The sequence below is a fragment of the Mustela erminea genome, chromosome 13, assembly GCF_009829155.1.
Source record: "Mustela erminea isolate mMusErm1 chromosome 13, mMusErm1.Pri, whole genome shotgun sequence".
Classification (NCBI taxonomy): Eukaryota; Metazoa; Chordata; class Mammalia; order Carnivora; family Mustelidae; genus Mustela; species Mustela erminea.
The window spans coordinates 38008778-38026306 of record NC_045626.1 but is presented as its reverse complement, the minus strand read 5'-3'; the positions used below and the strand labels follow the sequence as shown (position 1 = coordinate 38026306).

The 17529-nt window shown below is 35.7% G+C and overlaps 1 protein-coding gene and 1 long non-coding RNA gene across 11 annotated transcripts in view; one reads left to right on the top strand and one right to left on the bottom strand.

The window, feature by feature from the left end:
• Nucleotides 1-17529, bottom strand: part of NOL4 (nucleolar protein 4) — a 402656-nt gene that overhangs the window by 115523 nt on the left and 269604 nt on the right. The window lies entirely within an intron of this gene.
• On the top strand, nt 36-17267 carry LOC116572137. The gene is made up of 3 exons (XR_004278140.1): nt 36-47; nt 4568-4571; nt 17212-17267. It is a non-coding gene; the product is annotated as an uncharacterized LOC116572137 (long non-coding RNA).

Genomic DNA, 17529 nt, shown 5'->3' with positions numbered 1-17529 from the left:
TTAGAGCTGTATAGAAGATAATCTGAATTAATTTTTAAATTAATAAAGTAGGCAGAGAGGCAGGCAGATAGAGGATAGAGGAGGAAGCAGGTTCCCTGCTGAGCAGAGAGCTTTTAAAGCGGGGCTTGGTCCCAGGACCCTGGGATCATGACCTGCTTCCTCCTCTCTCTCTCTCTCTGCCTGCCTCACTGCCTACTTGTGATCTCTGTCAAATAAGTAAATAAAATCTTTAAAAAAATAAAAATAAGGGGCGCCTGGGTGGCTCAGTGGGTTAAAGCCTCTGCCTTCGGCTCAGGTCATGATCCCAGGGTCCTGGGATCGAGCCCTGCATCGGGCTCTCTGCTCAGCAGGGAGCCTGCTTCCTCCTCTCTTCTCTGCCTACTTGTGATCTCCATCTGTCAAATAAATAAATAAAATCTTAAAATAAATAAATAAATATAAAAATGAAATCAAATAAATTGAGTTATAATTGATAATCGATATTGTATTAGTTTCAGGTATATAATAAGGATTTGATATTTGGATATATTACAGAATGATCTAAATAATTCTAGCTAAGCTCTGTCACTATATATAAAATTGTGATGAGAACCTTTAATATTAAATTTCAAATATGCAATGCAATATTATTAACCATAGTTACTATGCTGTACATTATACCTCCATGACTTACTTTATAACTCAAAGTTTGTCCCTTTTGACTCCCTTCATCTATTCCCTATCCACCGACAACCAGCTCCCCCAATTCTGGCAGCACCAACTTGTTTTCTATATCTCTGATTTGGTTTTTGTTTTGTTTTTCAAGATTCCACATATAAGTGAGATCATTTGATTTTTGCATTTCTCTCTTTTCACTTAACAGAATGTCTTCAAGGTCCACCCATGTTGTCACATTTGGCAAGAGTTCCTTCTTCTTATAGCTGAATAATAATCTACTGTATATATACACTACATTTTCTTGATTCATTCATCCATCGATGGACACTTAGGTTCATTCCATGTTTTGGGTATTATGAGTAATAATACAATGAACATGGGAATGAATATACCTTTCCAGTTAGTGTTTTCACAAATACCCAGAAGTAGCTTTGGTGGATCATATGAAACTTTTTAAATTTTGCTTTATTTTTTAAAGATTTTAGGGGTGTGGGGCACTGGGGTGGCTCAGTGGGTTAAAGCCTCTGCCTTTGGCTCAGGTCATGATCTCAGGGTCCTGGGAACAAGTGCTGAATTGGGCTCTCTGCTAGGCAGGGAGCCTGCTTCCCCCCCGCCCCGTCTCTCTGCCTACTTGTGATCTCTCTTTCAAATAAATCAAACTTAAAAAAAAAAAAAGATTTTATTTATGTATTTATTTATGTGAGCACCCATAATGAGGTGTTCCCATAATGAAAGTTCTATTTTTCATTTTTTGAGGAACATCCATACTGTTTTCCATAATGGCTACACCAGTTCATACTTCCCCTAACAGCGTCCAAGTGTTCCCTTTTCTCCACATCCTAGCCAACACTTTTTATACCTTCCTTTCTTGATAGTAGCCATTCTAACAGGTATGAGGTGATACCTAGTTGTAGTTTTGATTTGCATTTCCCTGATAATTCGTGATATCGAGCATCTTTTCAGGTATCTCTTTGCCATATGTATATCTTCTTTGGAAAAATGTTTGTTCAGATCCCTTGTCCATGTTTAAATTGGATTGGTTGGGTTTTTGGTGTAGGAATTCTTATATATTTTAGATCTTAACCTCATTGAATATAACATTTGAATGTATGTTCTCCTGTTTGTTGGTTTCCTTCACAGTGCAAAAGCTTTTTAGTTTGACATTGTCCAACTTGTTAACTTTTGCTTTTGATGTCAAATCCAAAAATCATCATCAACATGGACATCAAGGAAATTACCGCCTATATTTTCTTTCAGAGTTTCCTGGTTTCAGGTCTTACATTCAAGTCTCTTATCCATTTAAGTTTGTTTTGGTACATGGTGGTAAATAGTGGTTTAGTTTTAGTCTTTTGCATGCAGGTGTCCAATCTTCCCAACATTGTTTATTGAAGACACTGTCTTTCCCTATCGTCTATTCTTGGTTTTGTCATAAATTAATTGACCATATATGCATGGGTTTATTTCTGGTCCTTGTATTCCATTCCACTGAACTGTGTCTTTTTTTGTTTTTTTGTGTGTGTTTTTTTTTTAATGTGAAAGGGTTTTTTTGAATCCTTTCATTCTTTTTTTTAGAAATATATATAATGTATTATTTGCTTCAGGCATACAGGTCTGTGAATCATCAGTCTTATACAATTCATAGCACTATAGAAGATACTCTCCCCAGTTCCCATGACCCAGCCACTCTATCCCTCCCCCCACCCCCTTCAATCCTCAGTTTGTTTTGGGAGATTAAGAGTCTCTTATGGTTTGTTTCCCTCCCCAGTCCCATCTTGTTTCATTTTTTATGTCAATACTATATAGTTTTAATACATATATAATACACGTATATAATACGTAACATATATTAGTACATATAGCTTTGTGTGTGTGTGTGTCTGTGTATATGTATATATATACATATATATACATATATATACATATATATATGTATATATATATATACATATATATATATACATACACATATAGATTTGTAATACATACTGAAATCAGAGAGCATGATGCCTCCTGTTTTGTTTTTCTTTGTCAAGATTGCACTGGCTATTTGGGGTCTTTTGTGGTTCCATACAAATTTTAGTATTATCTGTTTTACTTCTGTGAAAAATGCCATTTTCATGTGTCTAAATAAATTTAATTTGATAAGACTGTGCTGAATCTCTAGATTACTTTGGGTAGTAATATTATTCCAGTTAATCAGCATGGACTATCTTTCCATTTGTTTGTGTCAGTTTTAATTTCTTTCATCAGTGTCTTAATACTTTTCAGTGCATAGGTCCTTCATGTGCTTGGTTAAGCTTATTCCTAGGTATTTTATTCTTTTTAATGTAATTTTTAATGAGAGTTCTCTGAGTTTCTCTTTCTGATCGTTGTTCTTAGTGTGTAGAAACAACAGGTTTTTTCATTGAAGTACAGTTGAAGCAAAAAGATTTCTGTATATTGATTTGGTATTTTGTAACTTTACTGAATTCAGTAACTTTTAAAAATATATTAGTTATCATTACTGAATATATTGGACAATCTTAGAATCATCAAGAGCAGTCTAGAAGCAATGGTTTTCACAGAATGCCTGCTATGTTAGCAGTAACTGCATCTCCTGGGAACTTACTATGAATTCAAATTATTGGCCCCCCTCCAAGACCACCTGAATCAGACACCTTGGGGCTAGACCCAGCAATTTATGTTTTCATATACCCTCCAGGGTATTCTAATACTCTCTCGAGTTTGAAAAACATTGGCCCAGAGCTAACTTCCATTTATAAGAAATAAGGCAGACAGAATAACAAGTTAAATGACACCAGAGAAAGCAAAGAGACAAATTCAAAATAGGAGACATCATATAGGGCAACTGACTTTGGTTCTGCAATAAGTGACACCAGAAAAATGAAGGACACGTTAGAAGGGATTTAAGAGGTATACAGGCATACCTAGTTTTATGGGATTTTACAGAAATTGTGGGGTTGTTTTATGGGGGGGAGGGTTCAAACTGAAGGTTTGTGTTAACCCTGTGTTAAGCAAATCTATCAGCACCATTTTTCCAACAGCATTAAGCTCACTTTGTGTCTCCGTATCACACTTGGTAATGCTTACACTAATTCAACCTTTTTCTTCATTATTGCAATTGTTATGGTGACTTGTGATTAGTGATCTCTACTGTTACCATTGTAATGGTTTTGGGATATCACAAACCATGCCCATAAAAGACAGTGAACTTAATTAAGAAAGTATGTTCTGACTGCTCCACTGACCAGCAGCTTCCCCATCTCTGTCCTTCTCCTCAGGCCTTCCTATTACCTAAGATAACAACAAAATTGAAATCAGGCCAATTAATAATCTTATAATGGCCTCTAAGTGTCAAGTGAAAGAGTCACATGTCTCTCACTTTAAATCAAAGCAGAAATGATTAAGCTTAGTGAGGAAAGCATATCAAAAGTAGAGACAGGCCAAATCAAGGCCTCTTGTGCCACCAAATTGTGAATGCAAACAAAAAGTTCTTGAAGGAAATTAAAAGTGCTATTCCAGTGAACACACAAATAATAAGAGTGAAACAATCATATTGATAAGGAGATAGTTTCAGTGGTCTGTAGAGAAGATCAAACCAGCCACAACTTTCTCTTAAACCAAAGCCTAATCCAGAACAAGGCCCTAACTCTAAATAAAATTAATTAAGACACATGAAAATTCCAATGGCATTGAAACTAGCAGAGAGTCGTTCATGAGGTTAAGGAAAGAAGCTATCTCCCTAACTTCAAAGCGCAAGGTGAAACAGCAAGTGTTGATGTAGCATGAAATTATCCAGAAGATCTAGCTAAGATAATAAAAGTGGCTATCCTAAATAACAAACTTTTAGTGTAAGAAGTAACAGCCTTATATTGGAAGAAGATGCTATCTAAGATTTTCATAGCTAGAGAGAAGTCAATATCTGGCTTCAAAACTTCAAAGGACAGGCTGACTCTCTTGTTAGGAGTCAATGCACCTAGTGACTTTAAGTTGAAGCTAATGCTCATTGACCATTGGGAAAATCCTAGGGTCCTTAAGAATTAGGTCAAATCCATTCTACTTTGCTTTATAAATGGAAAAACAGAACCTTGATGACAACACATTTGTTTATAACATGACTGACTAAACATTATAAACCCACTGCTGAGATCTTCTCAGAAAAAACACAAAACATTCCTTTCATTGACAATACACCTAGTCACTCCATCTCTCATGGAGGCGTACAACGAGATCAATAGTTTTATGCCTGCTAACACAACATCCATCCTGGAGCTCACAAATCAAGGAGTCCTTTTGAATTTCAAGTCTTATTTAAGAGATACATTTCATAAAGTTACAATTTTCATATATAACAATTCTTCTGATGGATCTGAGCAAAGAAAATTGAAAACCTTCTGTAAAAGATTCAACATTCCAGAATCTGTTCAGAACACTTAGGATCCATAGGAAAATGTTAAAATATCAACATTAACAGGAGTTTATAAGAAGTTGATGCCAGGGTTGCCTGGGTTGCTTAGTCAGTTAACTGTCCAAATCTTGATTTTTAGCTCAGGTCATGATCTCAGGGTTGGGAGATCAAGTCCCACATTGGGCTCCAGCCTCTATGCAGAGTCTGCTTGAGAGTCCCTCTCCTTCTGCCCCTGCACAAACCCCACCTCTCTTTTATGTTCTCTCTAATAAATAAAATCTATTTTAAAAAAAGTTTATTCCAGTCCTCATAAAGGACTTTGAGGGGTTCCAGACTTCAGTGGAAGAAGTAACTCCAGATGTGGTAGAAATAACAAGAGAAGTAGAATTAGAAGTGGAAACTGAAGATGTACCCGAATTGCTGTAATCTCATAAAACTTGAATGGATGAAGAGTTGCTTCTTAGGGAGGAGCAAGGAAAGTAGATTCTTGAGAAGGAATCTACTTCTGGTGAAGACACTGTGAACATTGTTGATATGACGACAAAGGATTTAGATTGTTACAAAAACCCAGTTGATAAAGCACTGCTGAGCTTGAGGATGGACTCCAATTTTGAAAGAAGTTCTGTGGGTCAAATGCTATCAAACTGCACTGAATGTGAGATATATTGTTAGTAAAAGAAAGAGTCCATCAATCTGCAAACTTGACAGTTGTCTTATTTTCAGAAATTGCCACAGCCATCCCAACCTTCAGCATCCACTACCCTGATCCATCAGAAGCCACCAACATCAAGGCAAGACATTTACCAGCAAAAAAAACAAAAAACAAAAACAAAACAAAAAAAAACAAAAAAACAAACAACAACAACAAAAAACTATGACTCACTAAAAGCTCAGATGATGGTTAGCATCTTTTAGCAATGAAGTGATCTTTCATTAAAATATGCACAGTTTTTAAGAAGTAATGTTATTGCACACTTAAGAGACTATGGTATATGGTAAATAAAGCTTTTATACACCAGGAAACCAAAAAATTAATTTGACCAGTTTTATTGTGATATTTACGTTATTGTGATTTCCTGGAACTAAACCCACAATATGTTTGTGGGTGATAAAGTTAAATATTGACCTTGTTTGTATCATGATTCAAATGAACTCAATACAAATTGTCAATTTTGAAAAAACATTGGGAATATTTAACTGTAGATGAAGGTATTACATGATAACATCAAATTCTTATTAATTTTGCTAGATGTAAGACCTAACATTTAGTTAAGTAAATATTTATGTAGGAAAATGTTCACATTTGTTAGGGACACATATTGAGGTTTAAGAGATGAAATGACATGGATATCTGGGATTTGCTTAAAAATACTGCAGAAAAAAAAGAAAAATGTGAAGCACTGTGGAAAGTCTTAATCACTGTTGAATTTGGCTGATAGATATTAGTAACTGTGTACTATTTTCTCTATTTTTCAATACATACTGAACTTACAAAATAAATTTTAAAATTTATAAGATTTATGATTAGTTTGGTGAGTTTCCTCCATTTCAGATATTTTACATAACAATAATTTATTCAACATTTAAAGAACCATTGATCCATATTTAAAGCAGCATTCTAGGCTCATAGGATAGATTTGATCCACATCTTTTGAGGCCTTAAAGTTATAAAATTTGGAGATAGGGCTCACTTACTTGAAAAATTAGATACAAAAGATTTATTAAGAGAAAGATCACAAATTATGAGATTTTAAAAAGCTTATAAATGCTATAATCATCACAAAATACAGAAAAATAATATTTTAAAAATCATAGTCTCTGGCACATCCTTATAATACTCTTTTCTTTTCACATTTCTTGGCTGCATGCTCTTTGATTGCTTCTTCATATGACAATTATTTTGTATTATCATCTATTGAGAATAGATAAATGATTCAGTCTTTAGCCTGTCTGATGGAAATGTGTCTTTTACTGTTGACAGTTAAGAAATTTTCTTTTGCTCTTCAAATTAATTATTGCTAATATCATGCAAATTGTTACATTGTTTTCTATTGAGGAAACCCTTAATCAAGTTCTTTTCATGTCTAACCTATGAGTTTTTAGGGCATTTCAAGTTTTCATATGAAGTGACTGATTGTCTTCATTACAGTGGCATTTTATGAGATTATGTTTTCTTAATATTGGTATATTCTGTCAAATTCAATATGAAATTTAAATATTCTCCCAGTGGGTTAATATAATTCATTCCTCATCATTAATTGTATTTTTCTACTCCCAAATACTGCCTTTAGTATGATCTGAAAATTTTTATTACAAGTCAGTTACTTCTCAGTGTCAGAGTATCTATTGATGTCCCTTCTCTTTTATTGTTTTTCATATTCTATTAATATTTTGAGTTTTCTTTCAATCATTTATTAAATATAAAGACAAATGATATAGTCTTCATATATTTCAAATTAGGCATTTGTAATTTCTCACTTGTTTTGTCAAAAAGGTTTTTCCACATGATAGTTGAAATGTCATATTCCACAGGATATCTTTGTATTACTATTTACAACTGCATGCACTTCTGTAATTATCCATTCATATAACTATGGATTGGTATTTGTTATTTGGTTTACTGGTTTGCGATTTTGTAAATGCTTTCCAATGAATGAGGTTAATCTTAAACAGTTTCTGGATAAATAAGTCACAGTTGACATTTCATCTTGACATTGTCCAATAATGAACCTTAAAAATTACTTTGAAAATTCTCATGTAATTTTAGTTATTTCAATATCATTCCTTTTCATCATAACCTCTGAAGGGTGATCTCACTTAATCTTAAAACGAAAACTACTTTTTTGGCACTTCAAAATAATACCAGTTTTTCAAGCCTGTTCTTCAAGATGTATGTTGGTTATCACAATGGTTTTCTCACTTGACAGGCACTAGTATCATGAGGACAGTTTAGCAAGGAGGAATATCACAGACAAGAGGTCCCCCTGGAAGAGCAAGGAAATTAATCCCTATATTGGTCATCCCTAGCACTGGGGATCTCTACCAGGTTAATAAACCCCTGTAATGTCTGGCTTTGAAAATCAGTGGAGCTAAACTCGGGAAGTTTTAAAAATCATGTGGGCTTAAATCCAGGAGAACTGGAGAACTATAAGAAACTAAGATTCTGCTACTCTGCTTTTAAAGGTTCAGCATGCTTTTTCACTCATTCCTAGACACAGCATGGTGGCAGCAGTTTGAAAAGTGCCTGGATTGTACATGAAGATTTATTGACAAAATTTAGGCATTTGTTGGAAAGGTAAGGAAATTTAGGAACTTTCTCCAGGAATGGAAGTACTGGCAGATACTGTTTTCCTTGCCTTTTTTATCTTAACTGGCAGATGCTAGTGGAAGGTAGATTGAACACCTTCTATCGACTTGGCTAATACTGCTTGCCCTGTGTTCTATGAGCCCACTCTACCCAACATGTCCACCTGGCAAGTACCCCTCCAAAGCTGCTCCCTCCCCACCATACCTGGCAGGCAGTCTCAGCGAGGACTAGAATCCTCCCAAAGCCAGTACTGTCATGTCACACCAAGCAGGTAGCCCTGGTCAGACTCAAGCACCTCCAAAGTAACTCCTGCCCCAGAGATGGGGTGGGGGGTAGGCAGTCCTGACCATTAGCACACCTGCAACTGTTCAAGCCACTACACTAGGGGCTACCTCCACCCACCAGCATGCCCAATCAGCTATAGCTGGGTTTCTCAGCCAGCCATACAGGGGCCAGTCCTGCCAAGCACTGTACCCACAGTAGTTGCAGTTAGGTATTACAACCAGCCATACTGAGAGGGAGCCCTATTCATCAGCATAGCCATAACAGGATGGTGCTTATGGCCCACGTAAAGGACAGCCCTAGAACACCCAGTTGTGGTGACCAGATGAGATTGCATTATGGGCCCTATAGGATACCTTCTACATAAGTCCATTACTTTCAAAACCAAGAGATACAGATCTAAATGACTTACTTAATACATAAAATACATAAAAACAAATACAGAAAATTAGAAGACAGAACACATGTTCCAAACAAACAAAACCAAGATGAAACCTTAGAAACAAACAAGTAACTGAAATGGAGATAAGCAGTCTGACTCATAATGAGTTTAAAGTAATGGTCATAAAGATGCTCATCAGACTTAATAGTGGATGAATTCAGTGAAAATATCAACAAAAAGATAGAGAATATGAAAACCTATCAGAGCTGAAGATTACAACAAACAAAATTAAAAATACACTAGAGGAAGTCCACAGCAGATTAGAGGAAGCAATCTGGAAGATAGGGTACTGGAAATCATTCAAACTGAACAGACCGAAAATAAATAAATAAATAAATAAAAATGAGGACAGGTTAAGAGGTGTCTAGGACAATATCAAGCACACTAATATTCACAGTATAGGGGTTGCAGAAGGAGAGGAGAGAAGGGAGCAGAGAACTTGAAGAAGAAATAATAGTTGAAAACTTTCCTAACCTCAGAAATGAAACAGATGTCCTGGTTCAGGAAGCACAGGGAGCCCCAAAAAAGACTGACACAAAGAGATCCATAGTAAGGCACATAATAACTAAAACTCAAAAACTGAAAATAGAGAATCTCAATAGCAGTAAGAGAAAAATCAAATAGTTACATAACTAGGAAAACCTTATAAGACTATTAGTGCTGATTTTTCAGCAAAAATTTTACAGGCCAGACAGGAAGTGCAGGATAAACTCAAAGTGCTTAAGGAAAAAACAAACAAAAGATAAAATCAAAAATACTTTACCTAGTGGTTATCATTAAGAATCAAAAAGGGGTTAAAGATATTCCCAGACAAAAAGAACAAAAACAAAACAAACAAACAAAAAAACATTAAAGCAGTTCATTATCACTAACTGGGCCTTAAAAGAAAGGTTAAAGAGACTTCTTTCAATGGAAAAGGCCATACATACAAGTAAAAAAATATGAAAGAAAAATATTTCACTTGTAAAAGCAAATACATAGTAAAGGTAGTAGATTAATCACTTATAAAGTTAGTATAAAGGTTAAAAGACAAAAGTAGTAAGCTCAATTTTGTCTACAAAAATTAGTTGAGGGATACACAAAATAAAAAGATGTCAAATATGACCATATATATATATATATATATATATATTAGAAAGGGGAGAAAGTAAGAATATAGTGTATTTAGAACATATTTGAATATAAATGACCATCAACATAATATAGATGGCTATATACATATATTGCTATATATGAGCCTACTGCTATATACATGTTGTTTTATATGAACCTAACAGTAGCCATAAACCAAAAATCTGAAACAGATACACAAAAAAATAAAGTAATTCAAGCATAAGACTAAAGAGAGTCATCAAGTCACAAGGGAAGAAAGTAAGAGAAGAAATGAACAGAAAAGAATTACAAAAACAACCAGAAAACAACTAAGAAAATGACAATAAGGACATACCTATCAACAATTACTTTAAAAGTAAGTGGACTAAATGTTTCAAACAAAAATATAGGTGACTGACTAGACAGAAAAAAAAAAAAAGAATAGTAGAGTTAGGGTAGCAATACTTATGTTAGGCAAACCAGACGTTAAAACAAAGATTATAATAAGAGGCAAAGAAGGGCATTACATAATCACAAAGGGATTGATCCAAAGAAGGACATAACTTTTTAGGTATTTGTGCACCCATGTAGGAGAACCTACATACATAAAGCAAATATTAGAGATATAAATGGAGAAACTCACACTCATACAATTATAGTAGGGACTTTAACAGTCCACTTACATCAATGGATAGATCATCCATACAGAAAATCAATAAGGCAATAGTTATTTTAAATGACCAATTAGACCAGATGGTCTTAAAAGATTACAGATCATTTTATCCAAAATGATAGAACATACATTTGTCTCAACTGCACATGAAACATTCTCCAGGATAGATCATGTTAAGCCACAAAACAAGTCTTAATAAATTTTAAAAGTCTGAAATCAAATCAAGCACCTTTTTTACCCAAATGGCATGAAACCAGAAATAAACCACAAGGAAAAAAAGATGGAAAAAACAAAAATACATGGAGGCTAAACAACATGCTACTAAATAACCAATAAGTCAATGGAGAAATCAAAAAATAAATATCAAAAAGTAGCTTGAGACAAAAGCAAATGGAAAAAGCATTTGTGAGTGCTGTGAAGTGTGTAAACCTGGTGATTCACAGACCTTTACCCCTGGGGATAAAAACATATGTTTATAAAAAATAAAAAATTAAAAAAAAATAAATAAATGCTCAGTTAAAAAAAAAAAAGCAAATGGAAACATAACACAACAAAATCTTTGGGATGCAGCAAAAACAGTTCTAATTTTTTTTCTTAAAGCTCACCTCAAGAAACAACAAAAAATCTCAATTTAACCTTACACCTAAAGGAAAAAGAAGGCCAAAACCCAAAGTTAGGAGAAGGAGAAAAAGATGAGAGAATGAAGCAGAATTAAGTGAAATGGAGATTAAAAGAATAGAAATGATCAATGCTTCTTTGGAAAGATTAAATGTACAAACATTTAATCAGATTTTTTAAGATAAGAGAGGACTCAAAATCACAAATGAAAGAGAATTTACAATGAATACCACAGAAATACAAAGGGTTACATAAAACTACTTCAAAAAACTATGTGCCAACAAATTATACAATGTAGAAGAAATAGATAAATTTTTAAAAATATTCAATCTTTCTAGACTGGACCAGGAAAAAATAGAAAATCTAAACAGACTGATTACTGATTCACTTTTGTTACTAGTAAAAGGAAACTCCCAATAAACTTAAAACCAAGATGTCTTTATAGGGGAATTCTACCAAACATTTAAGGAAAAGTTAATAATGACCTCCCTCAGGTGGGAGGTGCTAAGATGGTATAGTAGGAGGACTCTAGGCTTGCTTCATCCCTCAAACACAGCTAGATAAATACCAAATCATTCTGAATACTCAAGAAATCAATCTGAGGATGGACAGGACGAACTGCACAAGAGGAGGAGAGGAGGCCACACTGTGGAAGGTGTGGAAACATGCTTTGGGGGAGAAATGGCTCAAGCATAGGTACTGAAGAGGGAAGAGAGCCCTGGATGGGGAGAGAGAGTGGGGGGGGTGGGGGAGAGGAGCACACTGGAGATCACCAGGGAAAACACTAGAGAAATGAGAGGTGCTGACTATTGTGAGTTTTTGTAACCAGCAGAGCTCAAAGACTGTAGTTTTAGAGGTCTGGAGCATGGCTGTTATAGAGCTCTAAGGGGACTACAGTGATCTGAGGCTCACCTAAGACACACTGGGAGAGATGTTTCCCCTTTTGTGGAGAGCATCTGAGAGAGAAGACATTGCCTCTTCAGTGAAAAGGGAGCTGGCATGTGCCATTTCCTACCCCCACCCCTTAACATAGGAGCAGAGACACCTGCTGAGGTTGGCTAACATGGACACTGGCTCTTTACTGTGCTTTACTGTAAAACCCATGATGATCATGCACTCTTGTGTGAGCACACTTCTGGGTCAAACTTGCATTGGTCCCAATGTGATAAGACTGTCCTCCAGAAGACCAGCAGAGGTCTCACCACACCAGGTCCTTAAAGTCTGGAGTTTTAAAACTCAGCAGGCCTGGCTGGGATAGACACCAAAGTGCATTCCATTGCTCCAGGCAGGCAAGCAACCTGGACAGTGTGAAGGCAGTGATCTGAAGGATGTCTGGGACATCATACAACAATGGTGAGGGAAAATCGTTCACTCTTATGGAAGGGCTTCCCTGATAGTGGTGTGAACTCCCCTCTCCAGGGATGAAGAATCTGGCTTTCCCTCCATTTCCCCTCAGTAGCAGCCTAAGCCATTTACACCGAGACCCACAGCCTTACACTCAGCAGTTGTTACTTTTCTCAAGCAAATGTGCCCAAGAACCAGATCACTGGGCCCCTCCCCCAGAAGAAGAGCACAAACTTTCAGGTACCACCATAGAGTACTGCAGAGCTTCAGGTCTAGATGAAATAGCATTAAGTCTCTTTTAATAAGCAGACCAGAGCACACTTAGTTTAAAATATCCACACTCTGGCTAAGGTCCAAACACTCCCCACTACAAGCAAGCAGAAATTCTGCAAGGGACAGACCTGAGGGGTAGAATCGTCAAAACACAGGAGCAGAATACATGCAACACCAGAGGCACTTCCTGAAGTGGCAGACCCTGGACAATATGTGAATGCTTATTCATAAAACCATTACTTTCAGGAGCACTAAAGGAACAGGCTTTTCTGGCACAGAGAAGACAGACCTAGACAAAATGCAAAGATGGAGGAATTTACACCCCCCCAGCCTCCCCAAAAAAGAAAAGGTCACAGCCAGGGATCTAATCAAAATGTATTTAAGTAATATGCCTGATCCAAAATTTAAAGCAACAATCCTAAGGATATTAGCTGGGCTTGACAAAAGCATAGAAAACATGAGGGAGTCCCTTATCATAGAGATGACAGAGCTAAAAACTACCCAGGCTGAAAAGAAAGATTCTATAACTGAGATTCAAAACTGACTGGATATAATGATCACAAGGATGGAAGAAGCAGAGGAATGAAAAGAGTGATATAGAAGATAGAATTTTTGGGGAAAAAATGAGGGTATACAAAAGAGGTTAAGAAAAATCTTGGAAAATGAATGTAGACTTAGGGAACTAAGTAACACCATAAAACATAATAACCTTCATAGCATATGAGTCCCAGAAGAAGAGAGGAAGAGGGGGCAAAAGGTCTATTTGAGAAAATTATAGCTGAAAACTTTCCTAATCTTGGAAAGGAAACAGACATCCAAATCCAGGAGGCACATAAAAGAACTCATTGATAATAATAGAATAATAGTAGGGGACTTTAACACCCCACTTACATCAATCGTCAATCGTCTAAGCAGAAAATCAATCAGGAAATAGTGGCTTTGTATGATACACTGGACCAGATGAATTTCACAGATATATTCAAACATTTCATTCTAAAGCAAAATACACATTCTTTTCAAGTACACATGGAACATTTTCCAGAAAAGATCACATACAGGTCACAAATCAGGCCTCAACAAGTTCAGAAAGATTGAGGTCATACCACACCATACATATATGCTGACCACAGTCATATGAAACTTGAAGTCAGCCACAGAAAAAATTTGGAAAGACCACAAATACACAGAGATTAAAGAAGATCCTACTAAAAAATGAATGGGTCACAACCAAGAAATTAGAGAAAAAAAAGGTATGGAAACAAATGAAAATGGAAACACAATGGCTCGAAACCTTTGGGAGACAGAAAAAATTGTAAAAAGGGGTCATAAAGCAATTCAGGCCTACCTCAAGCAGCAAGAACAATCTCAATACACAAACTAACTTGATACCTAAAGAAGCTCGAAAAAGAACAACAAATGAAGATGAAAACCAAAATAAAAAGGGAAATAATAAAAATCAGAGCAGAATTATATAGAAACAAACAAGAAAAAACTCAGTAGAACATAGCAATAAAACCAGGATCTGGTTCTTTGAAAAAATTAATAAAATCGATAAATCCTTACACAGACTTATCAACTAGGTAAGAGAAAGGACTCAAATACATTAAATAATGGATAAAAGAGGAGAAATCACAACCAACATAACAGAAATATAATCATAAGAGAATATTACAAAAAATTATATGCCAACACATTGGGCAATCTGGAAGAAATGGATAAATTCCTAGAAACATATAATACCCAAACTGAAACATAAAGAAATAGAAAACCTCAATAGACTCATAACCAGCAAAGAAATTGAAGGAGTAAGAAAAAAATCTCCCAACAACTTCATGGCTCCTGCAACCCAGCTCCTTCATCCTAGAGCCAAGTGCCACTGCTGCCATGTTTTCCAGGGCCAGGACGAATGTATGCAGCACTTGGTGGGGCAGCTCAAGCAGGAGGTCAACATGGAGAAGGTCAAGGTCTTTTAGGCAGCTGCAGAGCTTCAGGAGTACTTCATGCAGAATGTCTGCAGTGATACCCTGCTGATAGGTATTCCAGCTAGAAGCAACCATTTCCAGGAAGCCCAGATTCTGTGCTTTATCCTAAAGGCTATAGGGAAGAAGTTCACTAAGGAATGTTTTAAGTATAACATGATGAATAACTGCCTCCAGATCACAACAAAACACTCCTCTCCAGCCCAATGACAGACCTTTTCTGTGGTCTGCTCATACAGCCAAAATTCTATAGAAATTGTTAGGCTTCTACTTAGATAAGGAAACTGGGTGAACCAGTAGATTTTAAATAATAACAGCCTGACTCTTCATAAAGTAATTTTATATTTAAGACAAACAAAAATGTTACCTCCAAATACACCTTTTTCATAAGCAAATTACTGGTGTTTCTATACCTGGAAAAAAATTTATATATTATACACACACACACACACACACACACACACATATATATATATATATATATATATGCATATATGTGCATATATATATATATTTTTACTGGCTGTTTACATTTGAGAATGAAAATATTTTGCTTGTTAAAAAACTGAATATTTGAAGTTTGTTGTTTCGAAGGTTTTTATAACACCACAAAACTTGTTAGTCTCTCACCAATATAGTTTCTAAATGAAGATAAGCAAGTATAAAATTGGGAGAAGAATAGGGTTGCCTGGGTGGCTCAGTCAGTTAAGCATTTGCCTTTGGCTGGGGTCATGATCTCAAGATCCTGGGATCGAGCCCCACATTGGGCTCTCTGCTCAGGAAGGAGCCTGCTTTCCCCTCTTTCTGCCTGCTGCTCTGCCTACTTGTGATCTCTGTCTTTTGGTCAAATAAATAAAATATTTTTTAAAAAATCAGGGGAAGAATAGACTTTTTTAATCAAAGGATGTCTACATTTTCCTAAATGAGAAGACTGTTTCATTTGCAGCTAAAAACATGGGAGATCTTTCTTAGCAAACTTGTTTGTAAAGACTGATGCTGTGTTGTGTATTTGATTGCCCCTTCATGTGTATGAAGCAGGTTTGGTTTTTTTCTTGTTAAGTTCCTCTACTTAATAGTTGTGGTTGTACATAAAAAACAAAACAGAACAAAAGAACAACAACAAAAAAAACTGCATTATTTCATGTCTTTAAAAATAAAAATATGTACTTATTTTAGAGAGAGAGCATGCAAGCAAGTAGGGGTGGGGGAAGAGGGAAAGAGAAAGAATCTTAAGCAGATTCTGAACTGAGCACAGAGCCCCATGCAGGGCTCTCTCTCACAGCCCTGAGATCACCATCTGAGCTGAAATCAAGAGTTTGACACCTGACTGAGTCACACAGGCGCCCTATTTCATGTCTTTTAAAAAAATGTTTAAGTGTCATCTTCAGAACATTGTAAATGATTAAAAACAAAATAATGTGGAAATACTACAACCTAAGTGAATTCTTTATGTCACAAGTATTTTACTTTGATGTCCCTTTCATTTAATTTGGGACACTTTTTTTTTTTAAAGAGTGAGAATTTGTGAGAGCACAGAGGGGAGAAGCAGAGGGAGAGGGAAAAAGAATTGTAAATTGAAAGAGAATCCTGAGATCATGATCCAGTCAAATTCAAGAGTCAGATGCTTAACTGACTGATCCACCCAGGCACCCCTGATTTGGGACACTTCTAAAAGGATTTTTTATTTGTATTTGTAATATTCTTTGATGAGCTTTGAAATAAAGTTGCTGCTTAATTAAAAACAAAACAAGCAAAAGTCACGATAAACAAAAGTCTAGGGCCAGCCAGATGGTTTCACAGGGGAATCATGCCAAACATTTAAAGAAAAGTTAGTATGTATTCTTCTCAAACTAGTCCAAAAAATAGAAATGGAAGGAAAACTTCCTTACTCATTCTACAAGGCCAGAATTACCCCGATTCCAAAACCAGACAAAGATGTCACTAAAAAAGAGAACTATGGGCCAATATCCAGGATGAACATGGATATAAAAATTCCCAAGAAAACACTACGAAGCCAAATCCAACAGCATATTAAAAGAATCATTCACCATGATCAAGTGGGATTTCTTCCTGGGTTTCAAGGGTGATTCAATATTCACAAATCAATGTGGTAAACCACATCAGTAAAACAAAGAGTAAGAATCATATAATCCTCTCAAAAGATGTGGAAAAAGCTTTTGATAAAATGTAGCACTAATTCTTGATAAAAAACCCTCAACAAAGTAGGGATAAAACCAATGTACCTCAACATCATAAAGTCCATTCACAAAAAAAACCCTCACAGCTATTATAATCCTCAATGGGGAAAAACTGAGAGCTTTTCCTCTATGGTGAAGAACAAGAAAGGCATCCACTCTCACCACTGCTATTTAACGTAGTATTGGAAGTCCTAGTCTCACCAATCACAAAACAGAACAAAAAAATGATAAAATAAAAGGCATCCAAATCAGCAGG